The sequence below is a fragment of the Buteo buteo genome, chromosome 20 (genome assembly GCF_964188355.1).
Source record: "Buteo buteo chromosome 20, bButBut1.hap1.1, whole genome shotgun sequence".
NCBI classification, from domain to species: Eukaryota; Metazoa; Chordata; class Aves; order Accipitriformes; family Accipitridae; genus Buteo; species Buteo buteo.
In genome coordinates, this window is record NC_134190.1 from 25,833,939 (window position 1) to 25,857,192 (window position 23,254).

A 23,254-nucleotide genomic window follows, 5' to 3' on the forward strand; every position below is an offset into this window, starting at 1 on the left:
CCTGACTTCATTACTAAATTTTGCTCCTAACTAAAGTACAGCAATATTATTTGCTCCTAACTAAAGTACAGCAATAAAGTACAAAATACTGGTTAAAGTTTAAGAGCAAAACCAACTGCTATCTAAATGAAAAATAAGTTTTATTTAAATCAAACAAACCCCAGATTATTCTTATAGATCTTACTCTTTCACACAGGCATATTTTCAACACCTTTTGGGTAGTCCTGCCTGTGGCTTCTACATCCTTCCCTCTCTTCTTTTGACAAAGAATTAAAATAAAATGTGTTCTTGAATCTCACAGTGAATGGATAGAAAAGCAGAATAAGCCAAATGGGGGATGTGTAATTTCTTTCCCATACAATATATTTTAACATCTTTTCAGTGCTTTTCATGACCACTGAAAAAGTAGACGTGAAACAGGAATTTGAATACTGCATAGGACTTCCTGAATAGAAAACTATAACTCTCATGGTAGATTTGGATATTTCTCTAACCGTTCGCATTAAAAAATCAATGCTCCACCTGGATTTAAAATGAAAATCTAAATGAAGCAATTATTGTTTTCTGAGCCCCAAAAGAGCAAATAAGCTCACTTTGTAAGCTAATATAAAGTCTGTAATTTAAATACCTTGTCAAATGGGTGAAACATGCTTTGAATTCTTCCACAGTATGCCTATTACAGGTATGTAAATTACAGTCTAGAGGAAAAAAAAAAAAGTAAATCTCAATAGTAGAGTTCTCAGAATGGTAAGGGAGAGATATACTGTACTAAAAGTTTCCATCTGGTATCAGTAATTAAAACAGGCCTTGGAAATGTAGATCTAATCAGGTGAATCTTCACTTGAAGGAAGGATAATCTTTATTTATTTGCTCTTTTGTACTTCCAATATTAGCACATAATTCTCACAATTATTTGAAAGCTAAGAAAGAATTCCTCTATCAAGAAAGAACAACAGGAAAATCTGAAGAATGCTGACAGTATAGCTATGGTGATCACACGGAAATCTACTAGGCAGCCCTTTGCTTTGAAATTTTCATCAATTAATTTTAAGAAATGACATTGCTTTTTTTCTGGCATGAGTCTTCTCCATACTTCAGAATCCAAAGAAAGGTAGAGGAAATAATATAGAGAAAATAATAAGCAAGATGGCTGAAATAACGTAGGTAATCAACATTGTTACAGAGATTCACATATAAAGGAGGATTTCATTTTTATTCTCAATGCTAAAAATTTCACTAACATGGTACTACTAAAAAATGTACTGTCCTAAATGCAGGAAAATATAGCAGCATCTAGCTGTGAATATTCTTGTATTGAATAATGGAATCCACAGATCTCACCTATCCAGAAGGAAAATCAGATTACCCAGAAGCGAGAGAAATGGAAATTAAAAGGCTCGTGGTTTCTTGTCATTAAACAACACTTGCTTTGCTCTGTAGTGGTAGAAAGTAGCAGTTCTCTCTGCCTCAGAGTTAATGTAACACATTCTTTATTTTGTAAAAGTTGATTTGATAGTAGAAGTTACCTCAGATGGAGGGAACGTACATGATGAAAATATTCCCAGGATGCCAAAGGCTGCCAGGTGTTGTTCTTACCTCAAGATGCAAACAGGCCCAGATATTCAGACATTGAGTAGAATGAGAGCTATGGAGCTTACTATTCAGAAAGCTTTTTTATTATTATTTTTTAATTTTATGTGGCATAGATACATTTTTCACAAGAATTCTTCACTGTGTGTGAGATGGATCATCAAGGTAACATCCTTTAAAAAGAAACATTAATGCAATATTATGTACAGTCTTGGACAGCTCATACTGGGTAATTTCAACAATTTTTAGAGACACAGAGGGGAATGTTTTTAAATTGAAATGTTGCTACAGAGAAAACTGTTATTTCCTACAAACTTCTATGTTTTCTTTGGAATTTCCTTCAGTGCCAACCACACTCCCATGTGCTCATAATAGTTGGGTCTTTTTGGATTTGGTGAGGGCATAATATCTTGCTTTTCTTCTGGAGTCTTCGAAACTGTATGAAACTTTTTTAGAAGTTGCTGACTATTCTGTTCTTCTGTTCCCTAGCAGGGAAAACCATGCTCTGTTTCATATTCTTATGCACAATCTCTTAGCATCTAGTTTGAATCTTCTTTCCTTTCATACTGTCATGCTGCTCTTGATGTGCAAAGGGGAGGAACAACTTACTAACACCTTTATGTTCCCACTGACCATTGTTCTGGTTTGGCTGAGCCAAGGGCTTCACAGTCTTTAGGCAGAGAGAGAGATTAGCAGACAGCTATTCCTCCGTATTGGGTCTGGCTGGGATGGAGATAACTGCCCATAGCAGCCCTCATAATGCTGTTCTTTCTACTTGTAGCTAGAATGGTGTTGATAACACACCAATGTTTTTGGTACTGCTGGGCAGTGTTCCCACAGCATCAAGGCTGGCTCTCCAACACCCCTCACCCCCCAAAAGGCCAGTAGGCTCACGGTGGGCAAGAGCTTGGGAGGGAATGTAGCCAGGATAGCTGACCCCAACTGACCAAAGGGATATTCCATACCATATGACACCGCGCTCAGCAATAAAAGCCAAGAGAAAGAAGGAAGAGGGGGGGTATTCGTTATTAAGGCATCTGTCTTCCAAAACAACCACTATGCGTACTGAGGCCCTACTTCCCAGGAAGTAGCTGGACATCACCTGCTAATGGGAATTAGGGAATAAAGCTTTCTGCTTTTCTTTTCTTCCACATTTGGCCTTTGCTTTTCTTTATTAAACTGACTTTAACTTGTCCCGTAAGTTTTTAATCTGATTTTCTCCCCTTGTCCCACTCAGGAGGGGGAGTGAGAGCAGCTTGGTGGGCACCTGGCAGCCAACCAAGGTCAACCCACCACATCCTCCCATGTCAATCTATTATATCTCCTAAGTCACTGTGGGAGGTGGAGTAGGCTAGTTGTAAGGGAGTGTAGGATCCAGCAGAAGAGTCTTTCATTCTGAAGACTTCCAAGAGTTTTTGGACAATGTTCAGTGCATCATCAGGCAAAGGTACCTGCCAGCTCCACCAATAGAAGCCATTTAGACATATCAACCTGGGGCTTCACACAAGCCATCTAGGTTCTCATAATTTTGGAGACAGCACAGCATATTAAAAAGCATGGTGGCTTTCATTCTGGACTTCTGGTAGTCCATGAAGAAAAAAAAAATAATTCATTTGTAACAGAAGGTAGATTTAGATTAGATATAAGGAAGAAATTCTTTACTATGAGCACGGTGAGGCACTGGCACAGGTTGCCCAGAGAGGCTGTGGCTGCCCCATCCCTGGCAGTGTTGAAGGCCACGTTGGATGGGGCTCGGAGCAACCTGGTCTGGTGGAAGGTGTCCCTGCCCATGGCAGGGGGGTTGGAACGAGATGATCTTTAAGGTCCCTTCCAACCCAAACCATTCTGTGATTCTATGAACTAGTCCAGATGCATGGGAACGTCATAGATGCCATTCCTAATGATCTGTCTTGGCCTGCAGTGCTGCAAACATTTGAAGTCTGAGAGCATCTTTTTACAAAAGCTTGTGATACATCCCTTCCTGGTTTCAGCTAGTGTCTTTTGCTTCCATGACACGAGAGATATCTGTCGCTTTGACTTGGAAATGGAACTAATATTTGGCACTAATATTCCTATTACACTTCACTGAAGCTCTGCCATTCAGTGGCATGGGAGTAGAATTAGGCCTGCTGTATGTTAACAGTGCTTGTACTTTGTGGTATTTACTCTAATTAAAGTAACTAAGCTTGTTTATTGGAGGCACACTGAATCCAAGTTGACTCAAGGTGTAGCTTCAAAGCAAACTAGATAAATGTGTATGTTTGCATAACTTCATTCAGTGGCATGATTCTGTTTCCTCTAGACTGGAAATAAGAATAAACTAAACAAAATTACAGACATTTTGGTCCTAAATTATTGTTTCTATGCAAGGGTTTGTTGTTGCTTAAGTCATATAAAAGTTAAGCCAGGTCATTTTTCTTCAGTGTCTCTGCCTAGGCAAGGCTTAAATGAGTGTTTTTGGCAAGCATGTCATCACATGATAAAACTCAAGTTGTGATTAGGGTGGATGTAGGCATTTATCTTCTGCTGACAGCTTCAGACAAAAGAAAGATAAGTGAAGCTATTGTAATTGTAAAGTGACCTTTCTGCTTTAGGGATATTGACAGCTATCCTCTTACTTCTATACAGTATGTTTGCCATCATGATAATTAGGGTTTCGTTAGTCCATTGTTGGTTTTTATACTTAGAGTGTTCTCTCTTGAAATGTTTGTAGATTTCATCTGGTTTTCTCAAGATAACATTTACTATGTACCTGACAAAATGTCAGCAAATAGTAGTACATGTTTTCTTAAAAGGACTCTTGCTTTTTTCATGTTCATATCAAACCATAATTTTGCTGACCAGAAAAAAATATGCTCTTTCTTTTTCAGTTTTAAGAAACATTTTCTTCATGTATATCCCTTCGGGATCCATCTGGTTAGAATGCAGAAGAGTACACCAACTGCAAAGATTCATGTATAAAATAAGAAGGCATAAAATTATCTTTTGAATACAAGAAAATGAAACTGTATTTGCAACCCAGTTTTTACAAACTGCTTAAAAACTCAGGCAGCTATGGGATGGCAACATTTATTTAGTGATTTTTAAAATAAAGCTTATCTTACTGCAAGCTCATGGTAGGGACTGTAACTCATTTTGCCAGTGACAAAGCGCCAAAAAGGGCTTGATGGTAAAGAGTAGACGAATTTGGTTTGGCAACTGGTCAGGTAACTAAGAAAGCCCTATTACATTTTTGCTGTTCAAGGACACACGAACAGGTTGCTCTTTCTGCCTGCTACTCACACTTTAGATGGGATCTCTGGCAAGGTGCTGGCACTGGGCATAGTTATGGCCTGACTTTCCATCTTCTTGGTCAGTACCACTGAGTAAATGCAAGGATTATCCTGATTTACTGCAGCTGTAAACTATCAGAAATTTACCATCCTTCTTTCCTCAGGGGAAGGAAGCAGGAATTTTGACTTAACGGTTTGGCTTAAGTCATAAACTAGATGTTAATGTAACTGCTCTTTGACAATGCCACCCTGTGGTAGTCAAGTTGATTCACTGCTGCCCAGAAATAGAGCTCAGCAAATAATTCACGGGGCTTCTCCCTCAGCTTCTGCAATATCTGTGACTAGCCTGCTGTTTCCCAGCATTAATACTTTATTTGTGTGTTTGATAACTATCTTTTAAGTGACTGCTATTTGAATTGTTCGTGTATATATGCATGATGACAACTTGTGAATAAACAGGCAAATCCCATGCCTGAGAAGAAATACTATAGTTGATGAGGTGATACCTTGCCCATAAATTTTGCCTTCTTGGTATTGTTAGACCACCACTACTTCAACACTAGCATTATGATTTATCAACATACATTTATGATTTAATGTTAGGCCTTTTTAATCTCTTTCTAGAAAGATTCCCTCCTATTCTGTTGTGAGTAAAGTGAATTTAACAGCAAAAGATTTTCAAAGGCACAGATACCTCATTTAAAATCCATTGAACTTCAGATAAGGAACTTAGAGGTAAGGTAAGCTCTTCTACATTTGTACTTTGACTTTTATCTTTACATACTGTGTGTATGATGGGATTCATGCTGGAATAAAAAAAAAATGTTTTAAGAAAACACTAAAATGCATCTTCAAGAAAATATTCCTGAAGCTATTCCAACAGTTTCTAGCTTTCCAAGTCAACTACAGATGTGGAAACATAACTGCCTCTGTAGAGCAATATATTATATAAAACAGCTTACATTCTACAGTTTATGATGAAGAAAACATCCTATATGCTATGGCACTGACAGTAAAATTCACTGAAAAAACTCCTTCCTTATTTCTTCATAAAATATCCTTATTTATGTCTGATATGCCATAGAAGAACTGTTGTTTATAACAATCTCCCTTTCATAAATCCCAGCAATAAAAGTCATTTATTTTCTTAATCATTGTAGTCTTACCTTCCTTTTATAAATGTAGACTTCAAAGTTTTTCATTTCTTCAATAATTTGATTACTTTTCATGTACTTTCAGTATGTTTGATGCCTTATGTTCTTAAAAGACCATCAGTAATATTTGACAGTAGGCTACTGTCAGGCTACTGTAGAGATAGAAAGGAGAAGGTTACTGGATTCATTAATATGAGAATATTGTGTGCCAACAGTGATGGGCTTAATGTGTGATAAGGATCGTGTGCCAAAACACCTTCCACCCAAAAGCATTGCTCTGTTCAGGTAGACAGAGCCTCTCAGAACTGCTGAAAGACCCCAGGTCTCATGAATCATACGTTGTCAGCTGCTGTTACTTAATTTGCCTTAAGAAGGAGCTGTCTTCTGTGAATAAGAATGCTTGCCAAGGAAAGAAGGAAGCAGATATAAAGAAAAATTAATTCTTTTACTTTCAGATCCCTAAAGTGCTCTCTGCAGTTGGAATTCTGACTGAAATTCTGAAACTGTGGAGAGCCACACACGTGCTTACAGATCATTTTGTATAGTGGTGTTCAGGCTTTTGATCCACATTACTCATTTTTTACTACTTGAATCACCCTCATGGACTCTGTTTGCTGTTATTGGAGGTGGACAGGTAGAAAAATATAGATGCATATAAAATCTTTATGGACAGCAGACCGTACAGAGTAAACTTCATGAAATAATCTATGCCCTACCTGGAAATATTGATGATCAGTCCACATTGTTTTATTTTTTGTTCTTTCAAATGTTGCAAAGGAAAACAAAAATATATGCCCTTTTTGTTTTTATAAAAAGTCCTTAGTAGGGAAAGATTAGTCAGAGATAAAAGGACAGAAGATAGATTATATTATTGACAAACACTATAGTAATATGCAGTTTAAGCTCTCCAGGTACAATCATGATATTTTAAAGTTTATTTTTGCACTCAGAAAAAACCAAATCAACCAATGTGGAATTCTTTTCTTCGATAGTGTAATCCGGAGACCTATGCCAGGGACATGGGCAAACTCATAAAACTTAGATCTGGAGGCACACTTCAAAGACTGTAAGGTTCTAACACTGGAAGTTAGGTTCAACTGTTGCTTCAGTTTCATATGCATATTCGAAGTACCTGCTTTTTATGAAGAGCAGACAGGACTAATTTGGCCTTTCACTGTTGATACATCACTGCCTGTAGTCAAAATTTAAGTAGCTTATGCATACTAGTATAAAAGAATATGGCATATGCTGTGATGTTTATGCTTGTTACATGCATTTGTTCAAAGAGTCTGCCATTCCTTAGGGTATTTCCTCTGTTCTTATGGTAGCAAAAAGTAGTAAGGAATGTGAAGAGAAGTACATAAGTTGCCTAAAAGTCTCATCCAACTTCTCTTTAAATCTATACTTTGGAGTTGTCAATGCCAGAAGCGATGATATAATGTATAACAGGAATATGGAATTATCCATGCAGAAAACATAAAGAAATGTGAGTCTAAAGGTGAGCTTTAGCGTAGTTACTTATTCTAGATAGCAGTCTCTATAAAATGATTTTTTCCCTGATGCCAGTAATTTTAACAATACAAGTGAAAGGATAACAAATTGGTCTTTAAAGGTGACAATGTGGTGATTGAAATGAGTGATGTTCCTACACATACAAAGCAGCAAGAGCCTTTCCTCTGTCTTTAGTTGTACATAAATCAATCAGTCTTGCAAAGCCAGATCCAGAATTTTTTTCTCATGATTAGAAGATCCTTTATATATAAACAGATTCCTGTAAAAATAAAAGACATTTGGCTGACTAACATCTTAGCATGGCCACAAACAATATTGCTGTCTCACCAGTTGTGAGATATTTAAACAATAAAATGAAATTGGTCATTGCCAGTTAATAAAAAACACTCCTTCAAGAATGTAAAACTGAAAACAAACAATATATTAACTTTTAAATTACTGTCTGGACACTCCACTTTACGACTGTGGGAGGAATTCAACAAAACACTTCTGCAGATATTTTTTTCTTGGAGAGGAATCAGATTTGGTGATATCCAAGCATTCTGCAAGATCACTATGGATTTGTCTGATGTAGTGAAATAGCTGCTAACAGCATTCAATGTTAATAAATTGAATCTATAAAGAAATAGTCTAGATTCTTCTCTCTCAGAAGTCATCTTTGGAAAATGATATTCTTAAAATGGAGACTGTGATTTATCAATGAAAATTCTTCTGATGCAATTTTTTTTTTAATTGCATTGAAAGAAAAAGTCAGATGTTTTTTAGTCCCAGCAGCAGAATGACATTTTATGGTCCATTCACCACAAGAACTGTTTCCCTGAAGGTTTTAATTCCAGGAACAGTCATTCAGTTTTGATGGGCAAGTTGATAAGAACAAGAGGGAAAGCATTTCACTGATCTATCAGTATAGGTGAGCAACCTGTCATTTGAAAAAATAAATCTTAGAAATGTAACCAGGTAACTATGTCCCACAAAGGACACAGCAAGCCATGCCCAGTGAAACTTATTAAAGAAATATCTGCCAGAACTAGAAGCATCTATATTCAGAATCATAAAGATATTTTAGTACAAACAGAAGAAAGAGGAGGAAATTTCAGGGATGGACTCTGAAAAGTAAACCATTTTTTGGCAGTAAAAATAGAGTTTCGCTCAAACCAATTTTCAGACAGTAGCAGTTCTTGAATTTTTCACATAGTTGGCTCTGAAGCTCCATCCTCTTTTTCAAATGCAAAATGGCAAGGTAACTTTGGCAAGGTATTTGGACTTTTATGCTCGCAAACTATGATACAGCAACAGATTCTTCTGCTTATGTTGCATTTCTTTTCTTGCAGCCTGATTGCACTGACCTTCCAAAGCATTGCTTAGAATCCTGAAGCAAGTATTAAACAACTGTCTACAGTCTTCTCCTTATTACTTTCCGCTTTACTTTGGCTTATCAGTCTTCTTCACGTTCTTTACTTTCCAGTGATACTGTCCAGAGACTGTCCAGCAGTCTCAGTGGTTTGAAGATGCGGGAGTTAACGCTGTACAGACCTGTAGTTTGGCTTTCCATCTTTACTTTTGATTCCCATAGTCCCTGGTGTGAGACTGATTTTTTCTTTTAATGCATACACTTTCTTAAGTACTAGATCTAGTCAGATTATCTTCTTTACTGTCGTGCTAGCTGATAAAATGTACCAGTGATACTAAAATAACACTCACATTTCTGCCTCAGCCAATCTTTTCTTTTTCATTAGCTTGTTCACTTGGAGACTTTCACATCTCTTCTATGGGGATTAGCTTTAACACCGAGCATTTATTTATATGGTGCTGTAAGAGAACAGAAAGTCGAAGAGAAGAAAGAGGAAGAACTCACAACACAGAAAACTAGAAACACTAGCTATAAGGGCTTGCGGACACCCGGTCTATGTAAAGATGAGTTCCCCCTATAATATACAGGGCAATTTCTTTCCTAAATGCTTCTTTCATTTTACTTTTGTACTTTTGTCCTGACCCAAACTTTCATCTCTTTTTTCCAAAAAGTCCATTACTTAATCTTATTTCTCCATTAATCATTTGGCTCCAGCAACATCTAATACTGCCAGGAATTTAAACCTTTTCCTGTGTTGGCTCTGATTCTTAGCCCTGTTGACAGGTCTAAAATATACCCTCTTGCAGTCTATATAAAGATGAGAAGTGTAATGATGTTTGAACAACAGCGTGATCTGGAGTTTGAGCTTTGTGAATTCAGATTTTAACCCAACACTTCTCTTTTTCCCACGTAAAGACAAATGAGCACAGCAGCCCTTATGCAAGACTGGGCATTTTCAGCTACTCACCGCAATATCTGCTCTTACAGCCAAAAGATATACACATGCTCATGAGGGGGTGAGAACATAATCTCAATTTGACTGTATGTAAGGGCTAGACTGTGTCTTAAAAAACAGGAAAGAGAAACAAAACAGCAAGGTTCCTTAAGGAATAAAGGTAGGCTTGTTTCTAAGAATTTTTAGGATTGGTCAGAATGCTCTGAGGCTGCAATTCCACCTTTGTTTCCTTCTGCTTCTTCAGTTGTCCTAAACCAGCTAGAAGATTACACAATTCCAGTGTCTAAGCAAACTGGGTTCAATATTCAGAAAGTTTTAAGAGGTCAGATTGTTCCCTGTATTTGATGCTTGCAGATGAGGTGTGTTCCAAAAAAAATCAATGCACTGAGTACTGCACTCTTAAATGTATACAGGACTTGGCTCTGGAAAGTCTGGTTCCCTTGAAACTTGGATGTTAGTATTAGGGAGTGGTGCTGGGTGTATGGAGCAAGAGATTAGCTACCTCTGTACTGGTGAATTCAAGCACACAGAGAAATGTCCGTGGGCATGAAATTGGCCTGTGCTAACTACTGCCCTCCCAAAGAGTTCCCAAGCACACTTTGACAATTAAAATGCTATCACAGGATAATATCACAGAATCATTCATGTTGGAAGGTGTCACAGAGAAAAACTATTAATTTTGCATAGTTTAAAGCAAGAGCAGGTTTGAAATGGTTTATTAGTTTGCTAATGACATGTAATTAACCAGCAATCAATGAACTATACATGCAGGATGAATATTGTTAATATAGCAGATAAAGCAGAACACATTTGCAAAATGTTAATAAATCCCTACAGATTTCTAAACATGTCTCTATAAGTCATCCCAAGGAGTTCTAATCACAATCATACACACAGTGTTACATACACAACCCCTCCCTAACAGCCCAAGTGGGTTACAAGTACCCCCCAACCCTGTTATTCCTTTTCCAGCTGATGTCTGTCTTTCCCTTTTACATGATCAGTTGGGGGGTGATAGTTGTCTTTCTATTTAGCACAATGAGCTGTGGGCAAATGCTCTCTAGTTTTGCATATTCAACCGGGCACACACATTAAATAGTCTCATGTTCTTACTCTAACAGATGCTGTTATCCAGGCCATTTGCCAAGGGTAGACTGTGAAAACACCCCACAAAAGAGATGTTGTGAAACCACCTAGTCCAACCTCATGCTCAAAACAGGTTCAACACGCAACACAAGTCAGATTAGAGTTTTGTCCAGTTGGGTCTTGAGCTACACAATGTCTTGGGGCAACTGGCTCCAGTTCTTGATTATACTAAGCAATCTCTCCTCCAGGCTGTACAAGCCCAGTTCCCTCAGCTTTTCCTTACAGGGCACATTCTCCAGTCCCCGGCCTTCTTGAGGGCGCTCCAGTGGACACACACACAAGTTTATCAATGTATTCTTGTACTTGCCCAAAACTAGGTGCAGTGCTGAGGACATGGTCTTGTAAGAGATAAGTAAAGGGGAGTGATTACTTCCCAGTGACGTTACTTCCCAGTAATACAACGCGGGATGCTGTTGGCCTTCTTTGCTGACAGAGCATGCTGCAGAATCATGTTTTGCCTGCTGCCCACCAGGACAACTAGAACCTTTTTAGTGGATCTGAACCCCAGTCAGTCCATCCCTGCACTGTACCAATGCAGGGAGGATGTCTGTTCCTAGTGTAGGACTCTGCATTTGTCTATCTTCAGTTTCAAAAGGTTCTCGTCGGCTCATCCTTTTATCCTGTGTAGGCCCATCTGAGTGTATTGACTGCATGTCCAGTCTGTTGTCCACATTCTGGGGAGCATTCCTGTTGGCTGCTATAGATGGCATTATGCCACTTCAACATCCTCATTCTCCCACTGCCTCCAACAGTGTCCCAGTAGGCGTAACGACTTCACGTGTCCATCCAATGTGATAAAAAGACACCAGAGAGCAGTAGATGTCTGAGCTATACACCAGGAAAGTGTTCGGTTCCTACAAAGGCTAGAGATACCAAAAGTGCCCTTTCCTGCAACCACACTGTGCAGTAGCTCAAGACACATGTTTTCTCAAACATGCTCTTAAATTGGTTGTCAATGGAGGCTAAATTCTGACTTACGTGTATGGCAAACCATGGGGATCCCATGGCAAATTACACTGAAAGATAAAATCATGAGCTGAATTTTTGTTTGGAAATAAGTACAATATAATATAAATCCTTTTACAGTATAAATAATACAGCAGTGAGACTGCTTGTTTCCTCATAATACTTTGTTTATATATTATCAGCAACTGAGTTCAGTAAACAGAAAATACAGTTTATTTCAAAGACTGACAGTTCCATGCAAGTCCAGTGATCAAAAATTCCTGAGAGGAAAAAGTTTCTATTCCCTTTGTGTGGAAAAATGAGAAAAAGTATGAGACATACATCACCCACTCACACCTCCTCTAGGGATATTTGGAGAGGCAGTCTAGCAATCAGAGCTGATGAGCAGTGGATTTTCCACTTCACAGAAGAAGCCAAAGTTTTGCAATTAATCCCTTTTTGAAATGAAAACTAGAAGTGCAACCATGTTTTCCATTTGAAAATTTCCAGGCAGCTCTAATACCTGCATATGAACTTAGACGCTAGGAAGGTAACTGACGCCCAGAAAGGCTCAATGAAGGAAAACTCAAGAGCTCATTTTTCGGCAGCCAAGCTTCTATTCAAAAGGACTAGCTGCTTGTTACTGCTTTCCCATGAGGCATGTGTTACTGCGCGTTGCACAGACGATAAGAAACAGTGCTGACTGAGACAACTTTTCTCAGAGACGTGACACAGAGGACACACTGTAAGAAATGACACAACCAATCAATTTACTGTGAATGTCACAGAGGTGGCCTTACAGCAAAAATGAGGATCTTCAATACAGGAGCAGAGGTGAGCAAACTCTTTCGTCCCTCCGCAAAACGAATACTCTGTTCGACTTTAAAGTGGATTCTATGATTATTCCTCCTGGCAGAACCAGAGAGTCTGGAAGGCTCCTATCCAGGCTGCACCTCATTAGATGCCCCTAAGACTCTTGAGCAACATTGCTGGTTACTGAGCTTGAGGCTTGCTTGCTTAATTGTCAGTATTTTGTAGAGTATTTCCTGTACTAACTACCATGACTGATATTGTGAAGAGCTGGGCAAAAGAAGAAACTGTGATTTGCAGCAACCATGCATGCTAGCCAGTGAATATTTTGCAACTGCTCAGAAGGCTTGACTATATTTAGATGAAATATGCTAGTACACGTGCCTTTGTGTAGAGGGAATAGTCTAGATGCATGTAATGTCTTGTTATTTTATGTTAGTGGAAACTTAGTAAGAATGGGACATTAATAAGGCACAGACATAGCTGACACAATATAAGATAGCACCAAAAAATTTGGAGGTATTGTAGTCATTTCCAGAGAAGGCCTGTTCGTGCCTGCTATCTTCTTTTCAGGACTTCCTACCAAGTATTAAAACCCCTTACCTGCTCCAGCTGTAGCCTGTGACCTTTTCTGTCAAGCTCTTTGTTACATAAAGGTAAGGCCAACCTTTTAGAGAGACTTTGGGTGGTAAATTACATAATGCAATGTATGGACTGTTGCAGGGCGTAAATGTACCTTCCTTCCTTTGAGGATTGATAGTAGGAACTAATGCCTGTAAAATGAAAAAAAAGAGGGTGCTGAAAACAAATGTGAATTTTATGTCTTCTTCCACATTATGATTAGGAGTGTCATTGTGCAGATGTTAATCCAGAGCAGGCAATGCCTGTCTCAGACCAGTGAGCCTTGTCATCAGAGGTCAGGTAGAAGCTTGCAGCTGGGGAGGGTCAAGCTGGTGAATGAGAAGGAAAAGCTTGCTGAGACCATAATCCCTTCACTCATGTCAAAACAGATTTGAGCTATTGTTCAGCCTGTGGAACCTCTATTACCTTTAGAAGTCATTCTCTTTGAAAGCTTTCAGAAGCCTATGGATGGGAAACTTGAAATGAGCACAGTTTAAAGGAATTCACCTGTGTCACTTCAAGGAGAGAACTGCCGGTGCCCTACGGTTATAAACATAAAACACAGGCACAGTGAAAGTCCACTGGTTTATGAGTTTTGGTGTTGGAATAATTACAATCAGATGGTTTTGATCGATTTATCTAATTGTTATCATTTAACATATAAACAAAGGTAATTACTTGCCTTAATCTTGGTCAGAGGGGTAAAGTTCCTTTCGTTATTGATGGCAGCAGTACTTGTAAATGAGATATAAGCTGCCAAGCATAACCATAATGCAGAGCTGACAAGCTCTGCTAAGTGAGACAAGAAACCCAGAAGAAAATTAGAATCCATTTCAGGATGACTAAAGCCCACATAAGGGATTAAAAAAAGAAAAAAGGTTGGAAAGTGTCACTGTAGTCTGAAAAGACCTCAAAAGTTATGTGGATGTAAGAAGGGATGCAACGTGGGAAATAGCTACTAAGGCTGGCCATGCATGAGCTCATGACTTCTGGGAAGCTAAATATTGACTTTGTAAATAGAGATAAAGAAGGGGAGTAGAGGACACAGGAGTTTGGAGACCAATCCATCTTCTTTAGACTGGAGTCCAGTAAGGCCTAAGCAGGTTTACTCATACTCTCTGAAATCAGTTATGCTGAGACAATTATCAGCATTTAGTGAATTGAAAGTATTAGTAAGTACGTAAGCATCAGTCAACATAGTGAAAGTAAAAACTGACGATGTGATTTAATAGAAATCACAAAATATCTAGATGTATTGGTCTATAAATAAAGGGGTATATGGGCCCTTCCAAAGAATCCAAAGGAATGGTTTACCTGAGTTTACAAGAAAACTAGGCACAAACGCTGAGTCTCAGGCCAGGGCCATAATTCTCATCTGCCTGATTTAAACAAGCTTCTAGGTGGAAGGAGAAGAGAGGATAAGAAGTTTTACTCTTTGGTGGGAATGATCCTAGGAGACTCGATCTCATAGAAGTTGATGAAGAAACCGAAAAGAACAGAGCAAAGGCAGGTTATTGCTTTTGTTCTTAAGTGTAATGAATTGTCTCTGTTTTCAGCTTGTTTGGGGAAGAAAAGAAAAAAAAGGACCTGGCTGGCAGGAAATACTTTTACTTCTCTCCTTTCCTCTTTTGCACTCTCTTCCTTTACACTCCCCCTCCCAAGAGAGCCTATATCACCTCATAGGAAGAACAAGGCTAAAATCTAATTCCAACCCCAAAATTACTTTATAAGAAATTTACTAGATCTGGGCAACCACAGATGCTTCTAGAGTCTATGAAGGCTGCAAGTAGGGTTCCCAGGTTGCAAAAAGGAGTGTAGAAAATAATACAAAACTAAACAAACCAACAAAAAATAAGGAAAAGTTCCATCACTGAAAAAGCAAAAAAGAGGAGGTAACTGGCTTAAACATTGAATTTCTTTAAGAGTCAAATGTGGTTTTTTTCAATATCAGTAAGAATAAATGGTCCATCTGAAAACCTAATGCAACTTAGACTCTCACAATAGACTGTTGGAAATTAAATTGGAAAGTTCCTGCTGTCTATACTTTCATATAAGGAGCTCTCTGAGAGCATAGTTCTGTGAAAGTTGGGATTCTCTGCTTGTGATGAACAAGACAGATTTAAATCACCTCTCTGGTGTTGAAATTTTTCATTTACCAGTACCCCAGCAGTAAACCCAGGATCATCTTTCTCATCATTTCAATGATATTACTGTGTTGTTCCATACATCTGTTACTATAGTTTTGACCTCCTTTATTAGAGACTAATCAGGTCAAATGCCAGCACGTACAGGTGAACTTTGATAGATTTGTAGAAGCCACTCATAAGGCAGTGAAGTCTGCAGAGGGTCTTGTAGAAAGTAGGAACTACTTTTGTGTCAGCTTTTACAAGGGATCTTTAGAAATTACTGTTGTCAGAGATAATCTGCAGTGGTGGGAAAATTGACATGGACTCCAATACAAATGTCTACGTTCCTTCTTCTACCATGATCCTGCAAGGCTCACACTGGGGTTGTGTTGTCTAAGTCAATACACTGTCACTAGTATTCCACACAATGCTATCTTCAGTATCTAGAATTGCAAATAATGTGGTTTCCTTGGAAACATTTGCTATGAAAAAGGTGTATGCTTAAATTTGACTGTCAGTGAATCAGCACAATTTCAATGGAGGGGCTAACAGAATTGGATGCACATGGCTCAACCCCACTTGTTTGATGGTAACACATTCCTGGTACTGAGTTACACTCAGATAGCTGGTCTACCTTCTCCAGTTGGAAGGATGAAGAAGAATTGGGAAAACCACCAGGTGTTGCATGGAACAAGCAAACAAAGCGCCTTAGTTTCTGTTATGGAAACTTCCATAAACTACAAGTTGAGAAGGAAAGGGAGAGGTAGAAGGAGAGAGAAATTGTCACTTTACCCGAAATAAAATCATCTCAATTGTTCCACCTGCTGTGGACAGACTGGTAACATCTTGCAGTGTGTTGCAAAACATGTAGACGAAGAAGGATCAAAGCTACCTTTTGAAACTTCAAATTTCAAAGGGCACCTGAGCCCTATGACTAAGTTCAGATTAAACTAGACAGCTGCCTACCAGATTTAAAAGAAGTTAACTTCTACCAATAGCAGTCACAACTTTCACAAAACAATTTGAGACTCAGCTTGAGAAAACTGACAGTCTTAAGTCCCATCAAATAAATGTCCACAGTATACCACTAAAAACATGCAGTATTTCTTGTGACACTTGTGTATTCCTAGAATCAGATCAAGAATCCAATTTCAGATAAGATGAATGCAACTGAGCTATGCTTTGTATGGGATGAAATAATGATTCCAAGTATTTAACCAGTCTACAACTGTTAGGGACGTGTAAGTTCCGGCAGGTCTCAAAAAAATCAGTCCTGATCATGACACGGACTGAGAACTACCAGAAATTCTAATACCTCCCTGAGAAGCTGCAATGGCTCAACTGAAGAAGGCTTTTTTATATACTAATGGCAAAAGTGAAAATGCAGTTATCAGATACCTTAGTTTGGTGAAGAAAGGCAAGCAGCAATGTCCACCAATTGATTTTGTAAAAAGATCAGCTTTTTAAAGTAGGAAAGGAGCACCTCAGCATTTGGCTATGGGGACAGATGTTATTAAGGGAACAAAACCACAGCAAGGGGCTAAACTTGAAGAGAGAAGTCAGATAATGGTAAAAATATTAAGGAAAAAGGATCATGCCTTCTTCTATCATGCAGAAAGACCTTGTGTAATTACGATAATCTGTTCTCTTCCATCTGGTGTATATGCCCACTTGAGAAATAGAAGGCAATTGGACAGATAAACCTGTTGGTCTCAGCAAGTCTTCTTCTGAACAGAGTGAAAAGTCCTCTTCTACCTTTTTTTTTCTTTTTTTTGTTACAGCAACCTTCCCTGCCACACTGTGTTTCAAGACTTTGAATTCAATGTGATTTCCCATCCATAACGGGGAGGCGGGGAGGAGATGGCATTTTATTTGTTCAAAGCCCCACCAGTTCACAACACTGAATTAATAGGTTAAAATTAATTTGTCTGTTTATTGGTCAAGCCTTCTTGGAAAAATCAATCACACTCATCTATAGAACCTTTCGTTTTAAAGTAGTGAACTTTAAAATTATATAAGAAAAAGCAAAATAATTCTCTAAAGTGGTGGCACTAGTGGTTGGTAGTTAGAACTCATCAACAGTGTATTATTTTTTCATTGAAATGGTAAAGATTAACCTACCGGAGTAGTGAGCTTGGAAAGCTTTTGTCCCAGACACAAGAAAGTAGAATATTTTTGTTGGGGCAACAAGGGCAGACTCTGACCATACATATCAAATGAGTGCTTATAGTATATGTAATGAATTTAGATGTATGCTTGGAACTGTTAATGATACTAGCACTCTGGTAACATTGCAGATTGTGCTTGACATGGTCCAGTGTACTAAACCAAATTAGAGCATCGGTGCTAACCACTGACAAACATTACAAACTTTGGTGGCTATACTTATTTGGATACTAAAGCTGAAAACCGCTCCTGGATTTCCTAGGTTTTACACATTAAAAACTTTGGCTCCGACTCCCAGTGCTGTATTTAGTGCAGGATGGGAGCTAAAACAAAAAAATTCAAACTTCATCCATCTTGGAAAAAAGACGACTGTATGGTATTTTTATACTACGTAGTTCAGTGTATAGTGAGCCACAAATTCAGAAATATCTACACAATGGTGCTGTTTCTGAAAGAATATATCTACAATCTTGTTTTCTTACAGTGTACTCCTTGTTCAAAGACATTTGCTTTGAAGGTCTATGGTATTTTTTGTTAAGAGCGCTGAGTTAACACGTGGTTGTCACTCTAAGACAGTATTTTTTTGTCATTTTCTCTTATTGTTGCCAACTCTAAACCCCATTTGCTTTGATAAGAAACATCACAAAAGAATGTTCCGCAAATCAACACTGTCCAGACTCCAGCCATTTAATTATATATACTTTCCTCTGTACCTCATGATGATAGACTGTCATCCATAAGATGAAGTATAGAGAAAATGGAGAGACTTATTTTTTATTTATCTGACAAAGATACATTTCTCTGATAGCATCGCTTTTATTCTAGAAGCATATTATCTCAGCCTGGAAGACTGACAGCATGCTTCTCTTGGTTTCATTCATCAGTCTGAAGCTTTTTCATGGCTTTGGCCTCTGTCTTCTTGTGAAAGACAACTATATGTCTAATAGGACAACAGATGTGCAACTTCATTGTTTCAATGAACTCCCACAAGGGTAAGAAAGACTTAACATCAATGTTTTATGGACATTCACTTTGAGTGTCAAGGGAAGGGGAGGAGTGTTTTGTCCTTTAAGATTTGGAAGTCTCTGAACTCAACAGTAATAAGTGTATGTCTCTTTTCAACACAAAGTAACAAAAATCACCCAAGTTCATATACAGCAAGATAGGGTCCATGAATATGTGCTACCCTGAGTTCTGTTACAAGAGTGGAGCCCAGAAAAGTCTCTAGAAAAAAAGTTCTGCCAAGAGAGAGAGACCCCCATTGCATGCTGTGGTGGCTGAGGCTAGCTGATGGCTGATGAAAATCAGCCCACTGTGGATGGGGAATGTGTGATTAGGGAAGCACAGAAAAATGCCTGCCCAAAGTTCACCCCTGTGCCGTGTTGGTACTAGCAATGTCTTTCCCTGAGTTCAAAGAAAGGCTTGACATCAGGATGCAACTTTAGTGAGAAAAACTCACTAAACTCAGCCTCTACACTGTGGGTTTTCAAAGACTGAACTACAGCTTGTGGCTTTTCTGGCAAGTAAAGTGAACAAAGTCCACCAGAAGTTCACACGAGCTGGCTACAGCAGCACCCCAAGGCTTGCAAAAGGAACTGAAGAAAAACCAACAATCCAAAAGCGTTTCTGTACCTGTTTCTGCAGTAACGGCTCACCAACATCATGGTGCTCTCAAAGGCTAGAGCCAATATCATAAAAGATTCAAGTGATGCATGTTGCAGACTCATTGCTGCTACCATTCAAGGACATTTTTAACTTATTGCTGAAGCTGAAGAATTAACTTTTCAGGCATGCTAAAGTTACAGAGGTATTCAAGCTGTTACATCCAAGCATAACTCTGCTTTCAATTTTCAGTGATGTCTGCTTCCCCCTTTAAAAAAAGGGGGGGGGGGGGGCTAAAATATCTCCCATCTTGTTTACACAATAGCTGTGACATCATATTGGAGATAGATTTTTCTCCTGATGCTGTTGGAAAAGAAGCCTACAGAAGTCTTCATTTTTATCCAGAATACCTTTCTATGGTAAAGTCAAGTTTGTATTCTTATCTTAATTTTTACCATTCACAAACCACCTAAACCACAAAACAGTGGGCAAATATTTAACCTTTAAGGCTACACGAAGATTACGAACTGTGTAAGGCAGGAGGAACATTTCTTTCCCATCTGATGGTAGTTAAGGTTGGAAGCTTTCCTGGCTGTTGCTTCGGTTGTGTTATATTGGATGGCTTCTCAGAAGAGATGAGGAGGCAGTTTGAGAACAGGGAAAAGCCTTGGTTTCCACCTTCCTATTCACTCTCACCTATCTAGAGAACCCATGTAGTAATAATGAAAACGTTAGAAACGGCTGCAGTAAGTGCAACAGAAACATGCTTACACTGAGCTACTGGTAGTGTGTGCACCCTCTACTTGCAGCAGATTTTTAACTACTTCATCAGAGCTCTACTTTTTCAGGCCAATTCAGTGACAAGTCAGCAGCCATGGATTTCTTCTGTGCAGGGGCTACCGCTGAAATACATTCCCTTATTTCAAATGGGATCCATGCTGTTGCAAGATTGCCTGATCTGGAAGCCAGGAGAATGAAATAAACATAGAAGAGGCAGGGCAGAGAAACAAAGGACAAAAGAAAAATAGTTATTCTGAAATCTTTTAAAGTGAAGACTTAGTGCAAATTTGTGAAGCTGCTGAGAGAAGATAACAGCCAATTCCCAGTTTCAGCACAATGGAACCCTTGAAAGTCAGTCACCGCCCAGTCTGTTGTGCCCAGGTGGCCACTTAGGGTGGCTAGAACAAATTTCAGACAGAATTGAGTTCTTGCCTTCTTTTATGTAACTTTTCCCTCACTTCTGCCCACACAGTGTGCTGTTTAAGCAGCAGTGTAAAATACAGCTGCCTGAGTCATACACAGACTATTCCCAATTAGTGGGGAAATGTGAGGGGCCCTGAAACAGATCTTGTCAATACTAAGTGCTAGTATAAAGTAGAGATTTACAATTCGATTCTGCTTAACCACCACACAAACTTCCCTACAGAAGCGGGAAAGAAGGCATACATAAGACATATACACTAAAAAATAAGAGAGCAGGGACTTAGCTTTGTGCCAGGCCTGACTTCACCTAAAGATCTGCCTGGTTAGACAGGTAATGGCATGCAAGATGTAATACAGCAGTGCTAGCACCAGGCATCCAGAAATCATGCTGGTTGCTCAGCACATCAAGTCATAACATCAGCTAAAAATAATAGAGAATTTTCAATATGTTAGCGCTGGATTCAAAATCTTTCTTGGTGTTGAGCCTTCAGGATTCATACTCTTGAGTAACTCTTCTGTGAGTCTGAAACTTGCCTTGCTTTTAGGTCAGAACAATTCATCATTAAAAAATAAAATCGTGTCATGGGTCATAATGTGCATGTTCACAGCTTAAATGTTGTTTTACAGATCACAAGAGAATTTCAGGGTGATGACCCAAAGAGAGAATATAATGTCAGCCTGTTCACTATCTCCTTTGTGAATAGCTGTCACTCAGAATTACTCATTTATGTTTTTCCCATGTTTGTTCAGGTTAAAGAGCAAAAACAGTATAAAAAGATTCATCTTACACTTGAGTCCAGATTGCAGTGAAATGTTCCAAATGTTGACTGATACACAAAATCCAGCAGCTTTTGTCATATTTTCTCTAAGGACTTGAGGAGTAACTGCTCTCGTAGCTCTCTTTTGCTCTGATGCCTTCACAGGGCCAAGGGTTAAGATTGTGATCATATGGTAAGAACAAGGTAGATAGAAACAAACTCTCTCCTGTATATGCATACAGAAAAATCTCTGGGGAATTCAAGCCACTGCTGCTACATCAAGTGTGGACCTCCCTGAACTACACGACAACATACTTACTTATTCCCTTGACTACATGACAGCATAGTTCTTTCTTTTGACTTTGCGACTATGAGATATCATAAAAGAGCATCTTACTCCTCCAGAGACAGTACGGGGTGGGGGAGAAATAATACACAAAGTCAGTTGTTAACACGTTAATCTGAAACTTTTTTATGTGTAAAAATTATTAAGCAAAGGAAACCACAATCTTTACTTTTTTTATTCAGCCACACAGGTGTAAATCCATGAAATTTCACACAAGTATATAGCACCTCTCTAAATTTAGACAAAGTAGTACCAGAAGGTATGCAGATGATAACCTGTCTTCAAAGGAAAATTTAAATGGCTGTCTCTGTCGGGACTTTATACCTGACTATAAGAAAGAACTGTGAGACTGGTGTCATAAATCAATGTTCCTGAGTGTGATTTCTTTCTGATAGTAAAGTGTACATTCCAAAGAGTGATTTCATGAACTGCGTGAGAAAACTTGTCCGTGCTCTTAAGGGTAGTGAAAGCCATGGGTACTGTCCAGAGACTATACCTATGCGCTTTAGGTCCAAATCCTATTACAGGGAGATATTTTTAATTTTAGTGCTACTGTATGTGCAAAATATAAAGAAAAGTTCTACAGCTGTGAATCAAGGTTTTTTTGGTTGGTTAGTTAGTTGGTTGGTTGCTCTTTTTTTCCCATCTCTGTGCTTTCCCATGTTTCAAAACTCCAGGCTTGGCTTTATCCTTTTACAGGACATGTTCCTATTCCTTTACTCTTGGGAGCTTTTTTCTTTTTTAATTCTTATGTAGTTTTGTTGCTTTTTTATTTCCACCTGCCTCAGACTTCTTATTCTTCTGTTCTTGATTCTTTCTTTCTTTAGTGTTTCCTGTATTGAAATTTATAATTAATTTTATTTATAATTATTTTATTGAAATTTATAATCAATTATTTATGTTATTTAGGTATAGTTATGGTTTTTGTTTTATTGTATCATTATTTTTCTTTTCTCACATGATCCCCACCCTGAACAAGGATAATGCAAACTCCCTTGACATCTTTCAATTTGTATCCAAAACTCAGAGAACAGAGTTGAAATTTTTCTCTGAAAACTTTTTTTTTTTTTAATCAATCTTTTTTCTGTAACCTTTACTGTGGCTTGGCAAGATATTGTTTCCCTGGTTTTGTTTTTCTTAAAAATGTACCTTCACATTCTAGAACTGTGGAAAAAAGTCAGGCGGGAAGGAACAGGAAAAAGATCTTATTAAAAATGTTATAGGGAAGCAGAGAGGGGCATGACTGTTACATTTGTTGTCATAAAACTTGTTCACTTTTAGAAGCAAGTAATTCTTCCTTGAGCCTTTGTCATTGCCATATAGTAAACACCTACTTTCATTTTTCTTTTTTTATTGTTTTAAAATAGTTTGCTGAGGTGGAACTTCAGGAGAAATAATCAGTAGCGGTTGGGTAACTCACAGTTCAGTGATTAAGGTTTACTCCTCTTGCCCTTTCTGTTTGCTTTTGGATTTGTTTTTTCTGTTCATTTTTTTTACTTCTCCCTTTCTTTTCCTATGTCACTTAAAATGTGAATGTCACTAAGGAATGTAAGGGAGCACAAAAGAAGAGTTCTTTTCTAGTTTTGAGTTTTCCCTTGCTTTCCAGATTTCTTCCCCAGCTTCCTTCTTTACAAATGGGAAATAGAGGAAGAAAAGAATGAAAAAAGGAAAAGAGGAAGAATAAAGCGCAAACACCA